General features: G+C 38.2%; 1 long non-coding RNA gene across 1 annotated transcript; it reads right to left on the bottom strand.

Annotated features, from left to right (window-relative positions):
• Positions 1-1,259: 1,259 nt before the first annotated feature.
• Positions 1,260-15,222, bottom strand: LOC124174172. Its single transcript, XR_006868891.1, has 3 exons — positions 15,150-15,222; positions 13,865-13,959; positions 1,260-1,490 (listed from the first exon to the last, which is right to left on the bottom strand). It is a non-coding gene; the product is annotated as an uncharacterized LOC124174172 (long non-coding RNA).
• Positions 15,223-17,562: the final 2,340 nt, after the last annotated feature.

Here is a 17,562-nt window from a genome sequence, read left to right as displayed (position 1 = left end):
ATACATACAAGGAAAATAAATCACCCTTCCCCCAAGGAATCGCATACGCTCCACTACAATACACGGGAAGTCACCATGACGCCAGGAGGAAATCACCACTTTTCCATCCCAGTGACACAGATTCATCCCCGTATACCGCAATGGTTTACAGCGCAGGCAAAACCTCGGTTCGACACAAAAAACTAAAATTAACGCAAGCTAAAAGACCTAGCCTTACTCGACGCTATGATTCATAGCCATAATGGCCCAAAAGCTAACCTAGTTGTGAAGCTGGGGTCCTCTTCACGTGAAGTTCCGATGTCTTGAGCCTGGGGAGAGAATACATACAAGGAAAATAAATCACCCTTCCCCCAAGGAATCGCATACGCTCCACTACAATACACGGGAAGTCACCATGACGCCAGGAGGAAATCACCACTTTTCCATCCCAGTGACACAGATTCATCCCCGCATACTGTAATGGTTTACAGCGCATGCCAAACCTCGGTTCGACACAAAAAACATCAAGCCCAAATCTAATCTAAGTCTCTCGATCTCTTCCTAGTGTGGTCCTCTTGTCCTGGGGTCTTCTAACTTCACCTCCTAAATTTGGAGGTCACACGCATCAGACGCAGCTTTTTGCCGTTCGTACGATCAAAAGGCAATATCGCTCAATCACGCAACGCATCGCATAAAACGCATGCAAAGGTTCCCACGCATATCGCTTATACTTCTTCTATCTTCGAGCTCTTCTCCGTAGTTCTGGAATAGAGGGGTTAGTGCACATGACCTTAAAAGTACATACAGTACATAATTGCAAATACCAAAAAATACGACACCGAATGAACAATACCATAGCTGTCCCCAATACCATACCACTGTAATACCACTTTTCCCAATACGGTATTAATACCTTTTTGCAAATTTGTGTGTGTGTTGTGTGTTCCCTAAATATGCTTAATTTTCGTCATTTAAGCATTATATGTGCACTTTTCGGTACCTTAAGGATTTTTGGCCCCTTTTGCAAATTTGCAAATTTTATCTTTCACCATGGGTTTTTAGTGCATTTTCGAGATATCTCATAAAAATACCAATGTAGTTCAAGAGTGAATACGTTTTTGACTCTCAGGGCTCTATTTTACCATGAGCTGAATTCAACTCTCGCCACCAGGTGGCCCCTCTTGAAACACACTATTCAAAGAGAGACCTCATTTTACCCTCATACCTTGGTATATACCATGATCATGATCTTTTATTTGGATGAACTCTGTAGAGAGAAAACACGTAACATTAATAGCATCACTCAATAATATGAAAAATGAGAACCTTTAGCAATGAGCAGCGTCCTGCTTATCACAGAAAACCTCGATTTGATAAGAAATCCGTCCGCCGAAAATACGCCTTCGTCAATACTAGATTTATCTCCTCTCTCCTTCATTGTGTCAGCATTCACAATTCTTCAGATTATTGCTCAATCTTTTGCTCCGGGTTAACGGTTGTCATCCTTCACCCTGGAATACATAAAATAAAAATTATATTGTAATCTAAAAGATTTTCAGTTGCTGAAAAAGGTCAATACATATTGCAATAAATTATAAAATTAAAGATACATGCCATATTGTTATTTACACGAAAAGCCCTTATCTACCATGAATTTTTTTCCCAGTGTTTACGTGTTCTCGTAACTATAATTATCTAAGTCGATTTCTTTTAGGCAAAAAGCAAGGACAAAATGTCAGAAAAATTAAGTAACTTCCCATGACATACATTTTCCATGCATTTTCCGAAGGCAACGGATGCAAGTTGCTTCATGCGCCAACCTTCCAAGTTGACACCGACCCGGCCCCTTCAATTAAGCGGGTCTCGTGAGTGTCTACATATTATTTAAAACGATAGAATATTCGGGTAACACGAAAAAGGACTTGATGACGCAGTTTACCTGACTGAAATATTTTTCATATTATTGGTCGACTGATATTTCGTAAAAAACGAATAATAATATCCGTGGAAAGCAAAAAGAGAATTTTCTCCATTCAAAATTTTAAAACGACAACAGTGTTTCATTAAGTTAATATGCGTTAAAGTGGATAAAAAAATTTCTGTCAATAAAAATAAATGAAAAAAAAAATTGGTGAGGAGAGGTTCGAAGTTACCGACTTCGAGTTACTGCCGTGGTAAGCCTTCTCCTTAACCACTAGTCCATCTCACTCGTTGACCCTTCGGTTCATTTCTTACGAGGTTTGTCAGGCAATGGAATGAACCAGTCTTCTAGTGTCGCTAAAGCAAACTGTTTTTATACAAACTGTATGTTATGTTCGCTATCTCTGATCGAAAAGCTTCAGCGTTAATTGTAAGACAATATACTTTGACGGATCGGCCAACTTACGAGTGTAGGTAAATTGACGTTCTGGACGTAGATGTATTATCTAGCAGGAGCTGCATAATTTATGTGATGTTAAACATTGCACATATCCCGCACAAATTTCCCTTTAACGATGTTGTTATAAAAATATTACGGGAGGTGGGAATGTTGTTCAAATATCCCTCCCACTGGTACAATAGAAAATGCCGAAACTCGATTTCCAAACTGCGGTGAAAGCGGCGCCGCTCCATTTGTTGAAATACTTTTGAATCCAACTGTACAATCACTTTGAAGCGTCTGTCCCCACGGCCAGCGCCAGCAACTACGTTTTCCGATGAGCTTGGAATTCGGGTATTGCCTATGCCTTCTGTGCCTTGAAGGGCCAGTTTGACTTACTGTCACCGTCCGCGAAAGTCTTAACCGATGCATTCTTCAGCATTCCTAAATTTTTCGCGACTTCCCCGACTCCCCCCGGCGCAAGAACACAAGGCGAGGCATAAGTTCTCAGTTATGCGATCTCACCCTCATATTAGTCTTAGATAGATATTCTGAGAAGAATGGCTTGTATTAAAAAAATACCGAGACGTATATGGGTCGCAACGCACATATAAGGATGACACGAAAATCGGAATTTACGTCTGAACGAGGATTCTAAAAGTTGACACCGAAATACCCTTCTAAATTATGCCTTCAACACATGATTACCAAACACCATGAATGCATATTGAAGTGTTTTAGACACTCTTTCGCGGCACTCACATCTGCGCACTCATTATTCCTATGGATTTTTCTTGGGATATAGATTATCCTACAGTTTTGGTGTTGTCTCACCACATGAGAAATCAAAAATACTAATGTGCGCTAAATTATTAAGTTTACTTCGGTATGATATTTAATCCAGTCGTTACTAACATTTCCCTACGCAAATGTTTAAATAATGCTTAATACATTCCAGGTATCAATTGGGTATTAAACCACATCATGTTCATCGAAAGTTTGTATGTCTTAACAGTTATAATAAATATATTTTCGATACTACAAAACCATCGGAGGTATTAATTAAATGACTTTTTGCCTATTTCTTACCATTTTAAGGCATTTTAGTACATCATCTATATTTGCCCCTTTCATTGAGAGATCAAACTAGGTTTTCCCCACTTTCTTTTCTATTTTCTACTAGAATCAGTCGTAATTAATCCATGTTGATATCATGCATGTCGATGTCCTCTACAGTACTATATAATAAGTGATTTCACAGCAATTAAAGAACTAACACGCACGTAATGAACACACCGAGTCAGTCTCGTGGGTGAACAAATGCTGATCACATGCTCACAAACACAAAACTACGCATGCATAATTCTCCCACGATAAAAATATACTGTGTTGTGTAAATGATGACTATTTCTGCGCAATCGTTACAAATTATATTTATTAGTTGCCAAATATACTGATTGGGGTGTAGCGCTTTACAGGAAACCTAGACGACGACGAAAGAGGGACAAGAAAAGAATGAAGACATCCGAGATGTGAGAATAAGAAAGGACGAAAAAGGTGACGAAGAGATTAAAGAACGGAGAAGTGCTATCCATGGTGGAAAGATTCGAAGTAAGGGGGAGGGGAATGATGAAAGTAAGGATATGGATAGAATGAAAGGGCCTGTTGCGAATGGGCGTAAATGTTATTTGGTAAGTTAAAGTCGTAAGGAACGCAGGCAGGGTGATTCGAAAAATCTTCCACGCAATACAACATTATCAGGGCACTAGTAATAATAATCGAATATACTCCATTTTTCATCTCAGAAGGATAGGTATATTATGTTTTTCAATGATCACCGTCAATGGTTAACTGACAATCATAATGCCACGCTGATGTCGTTCGCAATATTTATCTTAAAAAACAGCACGGAAACAATGCACAGTCACATTCAAAAAGTCGGTTCCCACGACCAGCGCGAGCAATTACATTTTCCTCTGAGGTCGAACTTCGGGTATTGGGTATGCCTTCTGTGCCTTGAAAGGGCCAGTTTGACCGTCCGCGTAAGTCTTCCCGAGGCATTCTTCACTATTCCTAAATTCTTCGCCGACTCCCAGTGCCAGAACACAAAGCGAAGCATATGTTCTCAGTCATGGGATTCCCACCCTGACAGTATTCTAAGATAGATATTCCGATTAGTCTGGCTTGTACTCCAAAATAACGAGACGTATCTGCGTCGCAACGCACATATGAGGAAGAAACGAAAATTGGAATTTACGTCTGAAAGAGTACTCAAAAAGTTTCCTAAAAGTTATACTTCTAGATTATACCTCTAACACATTATTACCCACACCATCAATACATATTGCTCTATGTTTAAGTATTTTAATCACTCTTTTTTGCGCTTTCATTATTTCTAAGCATTTCCTTAGGATAAATATGTTTACTATGGTTTATACTACAGTTTTCTACGTGTGTCATCACACGAGAAGTCAAAAATACTAATGTGCGCCAAATTGTAATGTTTAATTCGGTATTATATTTATTCCAGTCGTTACCAACATTTCCCTGAACAAATATTTATGTAATGCTTTATATATTCCAGGCATCAGTAATTAATTAACCCACATCTTCATGTTCATTGAAAGTTCGAATGGCTCAAAAGTTAATAACATAAATATATTTTCTATAATGAAAATACCAACGGAAGCATTAATGACATGACTCGATTGCCTATTTATTACCATTTTAAGGCACATTAATGCCATATGTTTTATCTTTGTCCCTTCATTGAGAGGTTAACCTAAGTCTTCCCCCTTTCTCGTCTCTTTTTTCTGCTAAAAACTGTCGTAATTATCGCCTGGTGATATCATGCACGGCAATGTCCTTAACATTATTATGTATAAGTGGTTTTACATCATAAATAGAACTTATACTCATGTTATGAATACCTTGACTCAGTCTTACATGCGAACAAATACTGCTCATATTCCTACTGACACAAAATTACGCACGCATAATATTCATCCGATGAAAATATACCGTGTTGGGAACATGATGACTATTTCTGCATTATTAATACAAATGAAACTTATGAGCTGCGAAAAATACTGCTTGTGATGTAGCGTTTGACGATGTGGAAACTTAGGCGACGACGAAAGAGGGACAATAAAATAAAGAAGACATCCGAGTATAAAAAAGAAAGTAAAAGGTGAGAAGGATGGAGAGGAAAAAAAAGAAGAAGTGCTATTCATGGTGGAGATATTTTTGGTGAGGGGGGATGGGAAGGATGAAAGTAAGGATATGGTTAGAATGAAAGGGCCTAATGCGAATGGGCGTTACTTTTAATTAAAGGGGAGTGTTCAAGTTGGGAGGGACGCAGGCAGGGTGATTCGTAAAATCTTCATTTCAGAAGGGTAGGTAAATGATGTTTTTCTATGACCACCATAACTGGTTGACTCACCATCATAATTCCACGCTCATGTTCTACTGTTTTTCTTAAAAAAAACACTGATCAATACTAATGTAAGAGTGTTCCCCAGAAATAAAAGTATAACACTTCCTACTTATTATGGTCTAAAAGCTTGCCATTTTACTCGATGCCAATAAATATCTCGCCGCTTCTTTAAGGGAAAATTTATATTTATCTTGAGAGAAATTCAATAAAATTTAAAGGCAATCCGATTACTTCTTAAAAAATAATGCAAAATTATCTTCTCCCATAAAAAAATTGCCGTACCGGTAGTTTTGACCGGTAAAAAATTTAAATTCTTCTTCTGATTTTCATTCATGATTCACAGGATGGAATTAAATTGCGGTATTCAAAATGTAGGCACTACTTATAGTCCGAATAACCTACTACTTGGTGGGTAACTGCTATTTCTCTAGCAAACATTGAAAAATTGACTGAAAATCATTAACCGCCGACACGGATGAACGCGATCAAGGATGGTAACTGTGACGAAAATGACAGTATTTAAATTGGCGCATGTATTTGCGTATTTTTCACAAAGCGATGTGGAGAAAACATATTGGAGTGTTATGCTCGAAATTTTATTTGTACTATATGTTTTGCATAAGTTTACCAAACGACTCAGATGTCTCCCCTCTTCCTCGCGCGATGGGTTACTTGCCGGAAAAATCCTTCTATTCTTCTCCGCTTTCTTCGATGGTGGAATTGTTTGGCTGTGCGGGGGAAGATTCATGGGGCCTTCTTGCCTCTGAAATCGTGCCTGGGGCTCCTGACGACAGTTAAAGTAGTCAAGTTGCACAATTTGTACTACCTGATCAAGTCGAATCGATCCCCAGTGGAAAAGGAACGTATAAGCAATACGCGAAGGTCGACTTCGGAGAATAACAGAGACGGCTGTGCCGAGTATTGGGTCCGAGTTTTGAAAGTAATTGTACGAGTATTCCCCATAAAGAGAAGGACAATTTTTCCTGCGATGCATTGTGGTCTAAAAGCCTATTGCTTCGCTCTAAAAGGTCTAATGCTCATCAATATCTCGCAATTTCTTTCAGTGAAGGTTTATAATTATCTCATTAGCAATCCAAGGCAATGCGAATGCTCATCTGAAAAATAATACAAAAATGATATTCCCTCATAAAAAATTATCCTACCGGTAGTTTTTGCCAGGTTAAAAATTAAAATACTTCTTATATTCTATGTTCAGGATGGAAATAAGTTGCGGTATTCGTAATCTAGGCACTACTTGTATTTCAATGAACTTAAACTTATGGAGTAACTGCTATTTCACTTGTTAACATTGAAATTCCGTCACTACCGACGCAGGTGAACGCGAGTACGGATGGTAACCGAGAGGCAAACGATAATATTAACACTGACGTATAAAGTTACGTATTTACAAAACAGTGTGGAAAAAAATTGGATTATTATCCTCGAAACTCCCCGGAAATTTTACTTGCACTCTACGTGCTGTATAAGGTTACTAGACGACTCGGATGTTCGTCTCTCTTCCTCGCGCGATGAGTTAATCGCCGGAAAAAAAACTTAAAACTCTTCTCCGCTTTATTAGATGGTGGAAATATTTGGTTGGGGTGGGGGCGTGAAATAGTTAAGTTGCACAGACAGATCGAGTTAAATGGACTCCTATTAGAAATGGCGCTCATTAGCAAAACACGAAGGTCGACTTCGGAAAATTATGGAGGCCACTGCGCGAACTCACTCACAACTCACAAGAACTCACAACATTTCCTACAAATCATAAAAGACATACGGGTAAACCAGGCGGACACCATAGTCAGTTTCGACGTCACATCACTTCTTAAGTATGTACCTAGAGAGGAGGCGGCCTAACTAATACCAGAAAATTTTGACAAGAATATCGCTTCTCTGAAATAAATTTGCCTACTCAGAACATTCTTCCGGTGGAGAAAACACGTTTGCGACTAAATCTCAGGGGCCCCGATGGGATATCCTATCCCTCCAGCTAAGGCGAGCAGTTACGTGGAACACCTGGAAACATTGGCACTTAAAAATGCAGGAAATAAACCAAAATTTATCTACGATGCATAGATGACAATTTTATCGTTGTGACGACATAAGCTACTTGGCCATCATAAATTGATTAAGGAAATAGAAAAGGCAGAAAACTGTCATTCTTCGTCCTAGGACACACCTTGTATATAAAACTGACGTAAACAAATCGGTATCAACATGCTAATTCTGGTAATCACCTTGCTCATCTAAACGAGGCCGCCATGACACCTCAGTAACGATCGTTCGATCCGACTGAGTGACAAGAAGAATCTACCTTCAAAAACTATTAGGCTTAAGTGCATCCTACATTGTAACGGCCACGGAAATGGACCTACATCCCCCAATATTAAAAATATTGCTACTGGGAATAACAGGAATACACCCAAAGATTCAAAACATCATCAGCCAAAAGAAAGCCTCCCTCCCTTCCGATACGATTTATAAACCTTCCTCCCTTCCGACGCGACCGATTTAGAAAAACCTGAAGTCATCGCGAAAGTGAAACGCTTCAAACCCAGACTCGTCCGTAGTGTCACTGAGATAAAGGAAAACTAAAGTAATTCCAACACACACACCGGATTGAGAATCAGCAATGCATGATCATCCAAAAAATTTCCCCATCTTTCCCCGCCTGTCCTTCCCTCCTCCGCCCACTGCTTACACTTCAAATAAAAAGTCAGCAGCGCCGAATACCACCACCATTCCCAGTGACCAGCAATTGGTCACTAAACGTCGGGGCAAAACATCCGATATACCACGCGGCATTCACACGCGTGCTACTTTTTAATCAACATGTGCCGCGAAAGATATAATCAAGACGCGAAGGCAATGGTTAAAAGACTATTATAATTATTGCTATAGGCACATGTTGCACTTTACCATAAATTAATATGATTTTACCGGTCATAGCATCGCATTAGCTAAGAGGATTGCGATTTCACATACTTGAATCTTTTACAATTGACATCGAGGGGGCATTTTCTCACCTCAAAGCGGTGTATACATCGAGTATGCCATCAAAAAATCAAAGAGAAGGCGTCAGGTGTCAATATCTAACAAGGAAGAATTAGAGGTTACGTTGGGATTTGCAGACGACATAGTAGTCATAAGACTGCTAAATAAGAAAAAGAGTCAAATATCAGCGAAAAAACAATAAAAATAAAATTTGAATATACAGAAAAAAAACTTTCAACTAGGAAAACAAAATATGGAACAAGTAAAATGATCTTGCTACCTCAGAGGCCGATTCAGCAGCGATGAATGAGGCAGGAAAGTGTTAGTATGGTAACATAAGAGCAAGGAAACAACGGATCAGTTGCTACATATGGAGCATGTTTATGCATGGAAATGAGGGGTGGACGTGGGATGCAGTAGAGAAGTTACGGGTGGCATTATACGCAATAAGGAGTTAGAGAGGAATTATGAAAATTGAATGGATAGATAAGAAAGATCAAAATGAATAATGGAACATCGAGAATGAGTAAAGTAGATCAGATTATAACAGATGAAATGCGGAAGAAACACCCAAATATGAAAATATAGGGAGAGTGGAAGTCGACAACTGAGTCAAACCAATCTTCGGATTGATTTTGGTGAACAAATTAACTATTATATGAAATAATTAACCATGTTGATTAATATATATGAAATAATTAACCATGGTTCTTCAATTTCATCAACGCATTAGTATTTCCTGGAAGTTAAGGTATAATTTTGCATTATAATAATTTATCAACAAAATTGTTCCCTTGGAAATCTGTATAACAACTTCACATAAGGCTGAATGATTTAAGGGTATAGGAATAATTGGAGAACGCACTCAACCTTTTCAAGTGAAAATGCGACATAAACACAGAGGATTAGATAAAATTAATTCAAAATGTTTTCAAACACTTTCAGTGAAAGAAGTTCACACGGATACACAACCTACATGAACCCTTTATGACCAGTATTTGGCAATTACTACGAGACCTTTCATTATTATTCAATGAGTACAGTAGTGACTCTACTTCCAAACTGAATAAAACCTTTGAGAAAAACCGGCTAGGATGTTAGTTCGTCGTAAATACATTACAGTCTTATTTGACTTAAAATTAGTGATATTCTATTTCATGGAGTTGATTGCATATAATTACTGCTACAATTGGAAAGATGGAAAGACGGCCATAGGAGGAATAAGAGAAGTTGAATGGGAAAAAGCAAGCTTGGAAGTTTTACTCACACTCAGAAATCAACTGGCCCATCATTAGGAAAGCCCAAGCAAACAGGGCATCCCTCAAAAAGAGGAGTACCAAAACAGCCAGTAATATAAGTGCTGAAGTAAGAAAGAAGTATATTACGACCTGGAGAATATTTCTTAATGCATCAAGATGACAGTAGCAGAGAAGTCGAAGTTCGAAGCCTTAGAAAAGTCCATCAGGACAGATCGTTTGACGTGGCGCAGACAGGAGACATGTGCCCCCGCCCCCAATCCAATTAATTTTAGCAGAAAAATAATAACGAATGAAATTTTTTTTCCACTCCATCAAGATGTTTTAGCCAAACAGCTGCCCGACGGCCAATCAATTGCGTGATTAAGTGCCAAAATAGAAAAAAGAGTCATTTTTAAAGATAAAAATATACACATTTTCCCCAGATACACATTTTTCAGGGGGTTCCACCAACTTGACATCACGGGTCGTGCACCCCCCTCCCCAAAACACATCCTCCTGGCTACGCCCCTGGTTTCGAGTAATGAGGAAGCCTTACAAAGAGTAGGAGAGATGACTCCTTAAAACAGGGCAAGAATTACAGAAAAATTTAACCGGGAATGTCATGCGGCACATTGGGCTGAAGTAAATTATAATTGGAGGGCAGGTGGATCAGAAGAACGGAAGAGGAAGGTCTCGAATGATATTCATAGAACAGGTGTCGAAGGATGTAAATTTAAAGAATTAGGCATGTTTGCGTTAAAACAAGAGATTAGCAGACTTTGGTGAAGAACTGCGTCAAACAAATTATCTGATCGATGGCTAATGATTATAATGTCGAGGCCGCTTTAATAGCTGTCCAAAACATTCCCCCCCTAAGAAATCCACTTGACATGAAGACATGATGGGCCTAAGCGTCCGTATGCTCTGGTCATCGTCATGCGTCACAAATGCTCTACACAAAATAGTAGTATAGTAAAAATCGTATATGGTAAAAAAAGTCGTCAACTAGAATTATACAATCAATGGGTTTGGACAAAAACCATAAACTTAATCGACTTATTATACCAATTATATTCGGCACACAAGCCCCGGTGCACCGAGTCACGCATGTTATATATTTACTGTTCAACATTTTAAACTAAACTCAGCCTTAAAAATGCTTTGGAACTCGTACGGAATATTTAATATATGGAACTCCCAAAGAAATTCAGATTAATTTCTTCGACATTATTAGTTCTTATTAGTTCACTGATGTACGTACCGCAGTACGGGGTAACGGATCTTGTGGTCGATTCAATGAAGGCACAAGCATTTCCCGAGGGAATTATCCGCTAAATACCCACGTTACTCAAAAAAGATTTTTTACAGATACATTACCAAATGACAGAAGGCTAAGTCATGGGCACTCGAATCACAATTATACTAGGAGGAAGTTTTATATAAGGGCGATTGTCAAATGGATTTTTTTCGCCTGGCAACTTTTAATGTAAACGCTTACGTTTCGGGGCATAGATAAGGAGAAAATATGCCATAGTATTATGTGGGCGCTCAGATCATCAATTTGACAAAACGTTTAATTTAAAAATTAATTAATACCCTAAGCATTGGCTTTACGAATGACTTGGCTACACGAAAAACCGACTCAACCATTTGGACCTTTTCATTACATTAAATTACTATAGAAATTCGTTCTAAATGCAATGAAAACCCACCAATTGCGACAACGCAATTTCAATACATGCTAAGCATAACTACAGCTAGAAGTAAATGCCTTTTAAATCCCTCATCCACCATCAACTCATTACGCCTCTCACAACAGATGATTACAGCGGATAAGTGAGCATCATTGAATATGATGCATCAAAAATGGGCTGCACCGATTAATAAATACACCCAGTGGCGTAACTGCGGTAGGATGATGGGAATGGACCCCCTCCCGAAAGCCTAAGGAAATAAATTATTAGCCAACTAAATCAACTATCGATGGGACGAACTCATGACTCTCCAATGTAGTCCTCTTGCATTCGACCCTTTGACGAAAAGTGGAATATTCTCTTTTCAGAGGCTAGACTGTTATCGTGCCAACCCGGAAAATTGACAATGAATATAATCATTCTAATAAAGGGAAATCTAAGGACATTTTTACAACGCCGACCATAAAAGTAATTTCTCCTAACGTGTAAATACCAGAAACTTTTAAAGTTATTTGCAGGTGATTAGGAAGTGGACTGAGCTAAACTCAGGGGAAAATAATTTTTTCAAAGAATTTGTTTGATCCACGAGTCACTTTGACAGATAATAAGATGATTATCTTCGATCTCACCACCTATGCTGAGTTGAGTCAGTTGAACCAACTAAACTTACTTCGGAATGGTATGGCAGGTATGTATAAATTGAAATAGGGAAAGGGAAATTCCGAGACGTACCATTTGAAATAATGTAACAAAATATATGTATAAAAACTGAAAATTAACAGCGCTGGAAAATGGAACTAAAGGAAATTCATTGGTATTTAATGTGATCATCAGATGTGTTGCGAGAAGTGTGATTTTGGAGTAAGGTTACAAGAATTACATGTACCGGTACACCAAGTCCATGTAGAAAATGAACTAATGGAAAATTTCAACATGAGAAAGCAAAGCTAATACGACACATACAACTCCCTGAAGAATATTACTTAAGGAAAAATTATTGGCTAAAGACAAAGGACGACCGAGAATTTCATGCGTAGAATTATTTCAGATGACAATAGGATGGACTTCTAACAATGATATGAAAAATAAGGACAGGTTGAAAATTGTGTAATTTTGGAAGACATCTCTGCAGCAACAAGGATAACCTTCAAAAGAAGGAACTAAGCAGACCAGTCTTTGGACCTCAAAGGTTTGCGAAGACTAAACTTTACGTCAATAACTCTGATGATGAGCGCCTATCTTCCGCAAAATTCAGGAAGCATAGCTCAGAAGGAAGCAACCATGTTACAATTATTTGATTGTATTTTCAACATTATGTTTCATTACATTGCTTTCTTTTTTATTACGGAGGCAATTAATCCAGTGGAAATATGCGACTCAAAAATTCCCACGCGCACAACGTTAGAAAAAATAAAGTTACGGTGATAGTGTCCTTAAGGGCAAACAACTAGAAAGGGTGTTAAGCGTTACAGGCGATTACCTATATAAGGGATCTCCTAATTGCACGGAATCGTTAACTGACGTTATAAATAAATACATTCGGAAGGAGTGAACGATTTAGTTAGGAGCCTTTGCAAACACCATTAATCACCCTCAAGATACTAAGGCAAGAACATATCAAAAGCTGTCAGCGTTTCAAAGAAGGGAGCTCATTGAAAGTTAATAGGTTTTTGGTGAATATTTACGAAGCAAGACTATCAAGATTACTCTATCAGGTTAAAATACTACTCTCGTGATGACTCGTGAAGCGAATTCAGAAGAAGCTAATGCTCACTACGAATATTTAAATTCAGGTAAGATTTTAGATGCTGCGAAGAGATCTAATGGTAAATTTCGAAACAAGAACTCAATGCTACGGAAAACTAAAATAAATCCGTCACCTCCGTCTCCAGACCTGCATCAAGAAAACCTGAACCAAAAAAGTTCCATTCAACTAATTCAGTATTTTCTCTAGTACAAGATTTTTTTGAGAACTCACGGAGGAACAATTCAAGCAAAACCCAAGTGCTAGTTCGTACACTTAAGTATAAAACCCCACACACGTAAAAAAATTTGCTTCTATTTCAAATAAAGATCAATAATAAGAAAAACAATATCAATTTCTTGGCATATAACATAATAAAGTGGTATATAAGATTGAAAAAAAATTCAATATGCTTACCATTAATTCCAAGTATCTCTCTCCAGTGTAGAAGAATTTCAATAAATCAAACTGGTATAACAGACAAGCCACCACTTTCACACGAACTCGATTTACTGGAAATAATAAAAATGACACACATTAACATAATTCTGTCATCATGTACGAACCGAGAATACTAAATGCATAAAAGATCAATTATGAAATATTATCGTAGCAACATCCACTACTATGACGACGGAAAAGCTTAGGTAGGAAAAGCTTTTGAAAAAACGATAGTTATTCCACCAACTTACATTATCGCCTTAATTCAATATTGATGGTTAAGACCATATAAGTGAACAGCCAAAATGGGAAAACTGAGGAAGAAATCTGAAAGGTCTTGGTTGGTTGAATTGAGATAGAATCACGGAATAATAGTGTTAAGTTTAAGCAATTACAAGCACATGCAGACTACAGAAAGGAGATGTATCTATTTCAACTCTCGAAGCTGTTATCAGATGAATCTTGGTGGCTCTCAGCATAAACCCACGTGACAGACCGCATTGCGCCAAGGCAATCAGCGGTCAAATGGGACGTCTTACCGAAATATTCACTCATCTTGGCGTAAAGACCACGAAAACTATCTGAGAATTATCTTCGTAGCAAAGGAGCAACAAAGACGTGAAAACTCGATTACTATCGCTATCAGCCAACGGTGGGAGACATATCATATGTTTTAGCAATTCTCTAAGATATCGCCCGCGTGGCACATACGTCTGACCTTGGGGAAACCACTTCCTTGGCGAACCACAAATACTCAAATCAGGAAAAATCTTAGCGACCATATCATCACAACATGAACAATGGATCGCGACAAGGGTCAATTTACCACCAAATCTCATACGAGAGACATGCAGTCATCATTACTTAAATTGGGCAACCAACTCAATGATGAACAATTCAGTCTTATCTCCTTTCTCAATAGCAATCGGACACGTGAAAGTGAATAAGCGAAAAACAATAAGTAACGGCTTCGACGAATATTCCCACTATCGCCTTATTTCTGACAAGAACAATGAAAGCACAAATATCACAGGCGAAGAAACACGTACTTCACAAAAACACTTCCTACAAACCTTGGGATTCTACGTGACGGGTAAAACACGTTCTTAGACGAAATAAAGCTCAAAAAAGCAGCGAACTCAAGAATAATTATCGGAATTATTTACAGCGAATTTAGCGTTACCTTGAACACTGTCATGAAATGGAAACGGCATAGATACGACACGGGGAAAGATAACTTAAACATGGCTCGCTCACTTACCTCTTCACACGAAGACTTTCACCGCCAAACTGACAGGAATCGAAGATCCGGGAACAGCATCGTCACGTGAGTGACTAACACCTATGACGTCACGAAAAATAAGCCAGGTGTATTTTAGTAAAAGCAATAAAAATAAAGTTTAAGTTGAATGGATAAATAGGATGCAACTGGAATTAATTTTAAAATGATATATTTCATTTATATTCATTTAAAATAATGTAATTTTCTGATCATCTTTTTTCATCGCCACCTGTTGATTACCATTTTTGGAAACCGATAGTCATTTGTTTTTCCGTCACACCGTCTACTTTCCTTGTCTTATGCAATCAGTTCGTTAGTTTCAGTGCCAGGGCGCTTTTGACTGTCCGATGGTTTTCAGTACTCAATTCAACCAGGAATTGTTACATCGTTAATCCTCCCCACCCCAGTTTAAAGACCTTGTTCACCGTCAGCTGACTATGATTCGTTATCTCATGTAATTTCTATCTTCGCCGTTGTCGTAACAATGTCTACCACGGACCATCGTCTGGAACTTCATCAACATCGGTGTTGCGGCCCAATGGATACACGGATGTAGGGACTGCTTACTTCACACACGTACTAAGCTGGAGAAATTTGATAAGACGTGAAAAAATGTGTGCATTTGAGGTTAGAGTTGGAGGATAACCTGGCGCGAATAGCGGCGGGCTGGGACGAAATTCACGTGATTGAGTGAGTACAATATTTTATTTGATTTCCATGGTAATTTGCATGCAATTGCCTAGTGCAACTTTTTTTTTATATTACCACCAAAAAACAAAAACATGGTATTTTATGATGCAATTTCGTTGGGTACCAATTCTCTCGATGGCTCCTCAAGAACTGAAATAGGAAAAAACCGATATTCCTTCAAACTTTGGTATTCCCCGATAGATTCTCAAGAATACTAATACAACCTTCTTTGTCCCTGTTCTATAAGTGCATTTTTCAGCAGTCTTCCCTTTCATTTTTTCGCAACGATCTTAAGAGACTAATAATTTGGTCTACTTTACTGCTTACAGAGAAGGTGGACACGAATTGAGTGGAAGATTTGGTGCGGACGTGCGTGCGGAGCAGAAATCCACGCGAAGAATACCAGGAGAGTGTGACGACGAAGTGGGAGAAATCAGCTTGTTCTCAATCGATAGACCCCATTTGGAATACGCTGCCAGTGTTTGGAATCCTCATGAAATAGCCTTCAAAATAGAGTTACAAAGCGTACAGAGAAGAGCTACCAGGTAAGTGAAAATTGGTTACATCAGTCTTATTGATATTACTGACCTCTTATTGTTAGATAAACTCGGATAGGAATCTCTCAGACCGTAGACTAAAAAATAGACAAAACCCGTAATGTAAACTCAAGAGCAGTGTCTTTTCTTACGAAGTTAGCCATATCTAACTAACTCCAACATACTACGGAGGGTCAGATAATATAAATAAAATAAGAGAGACAGGCTGCATAACAGAAACTAGGAGAGTGCTGAAGACTAAAACAGATAGACAGTGATAGAAGAAGAAAAGTTAGGGTAGTAAAATACATAAAAAGAGAGATAAAATGCCAAGAAAATATAAATGCATGCAGATAGCTAGTATATATATTAATTGTAATTATTAACTATAAAGTCATAGCCTATACTACCTAGTCCTAATCAAGCTATCCTGGAGCTAAATTATTGCAAGTTATATGATCACTTATTGTACACAGAAAAAACGACATCTTTAATGGATCGGTACTGCAGTTTATTTCCCAAATAATATTCTTTTGATCGTTTCTAAAATAATAAATGGGTTCTTTCAAAATATCTTGAGCATCAGCCAAAAAGCATACTACTTGAATTTTCCGAAAAAGATACCCTGCTACGTTTTTCATAAAAGTTTGAACAAATCTAGCTGCTTGCCTCAGTATTCTATATGTATTCGGAACACATGTTTTTAAACACGGGTCCCAAGCATACACAAGTTGTGTACTCCAAATGAGGTCTCACGTAACACTAATAACATCGCTGTTTTACTTGAAATCGCATTTTCCACGAGTTCTTTATACAAATTCTAATTTACGATTTGCATGCCCGCAAATTTCCTGAATGTGATTGTCCCAGGACAAGTCCTGTATAAGAGTTATTAAGTGCCGTTATCATAGATGAGCAATTTTTAAAAATTTTTAAAAATTTAATTCATGTTTTTAATACAAAAACCATGCCTCGACCCACCCTGGCATAATCCGACCCGCCCACATAATTTCGCTAATGCCGTCATAAGCCCGTCTGTCGTAGTCAGTCGACACATACATTAGAAAGAAGCCGAAGCCGGATGCAGAGGAAAATTTGCATCCTTTACAAGACACATCATGCCCCGTCTATACCCAAACCTTAATCAACAAAAAAGTAAAAACGTT

The sequence above is a fragment of the Ischnura elegans genome, chromosome 2 (genome assembly GCF_921293095.1).
Source record: "Ischnura elegans chromosome 2, ioIscEleg1.1, whole genome shotgun sequence".
NCBI classification, from domain to species: domain Eukaryota; kingdom Metazoa; phylum Arthropoda; class Insecta; order Odonata; family Coenagrionidae; genus Ischnura; species Ischnura elegans.
Note: the sequence above shows the minus strand (reverse complement) of the source record. Positions and strands in the feature narration are given on the sequence as shown.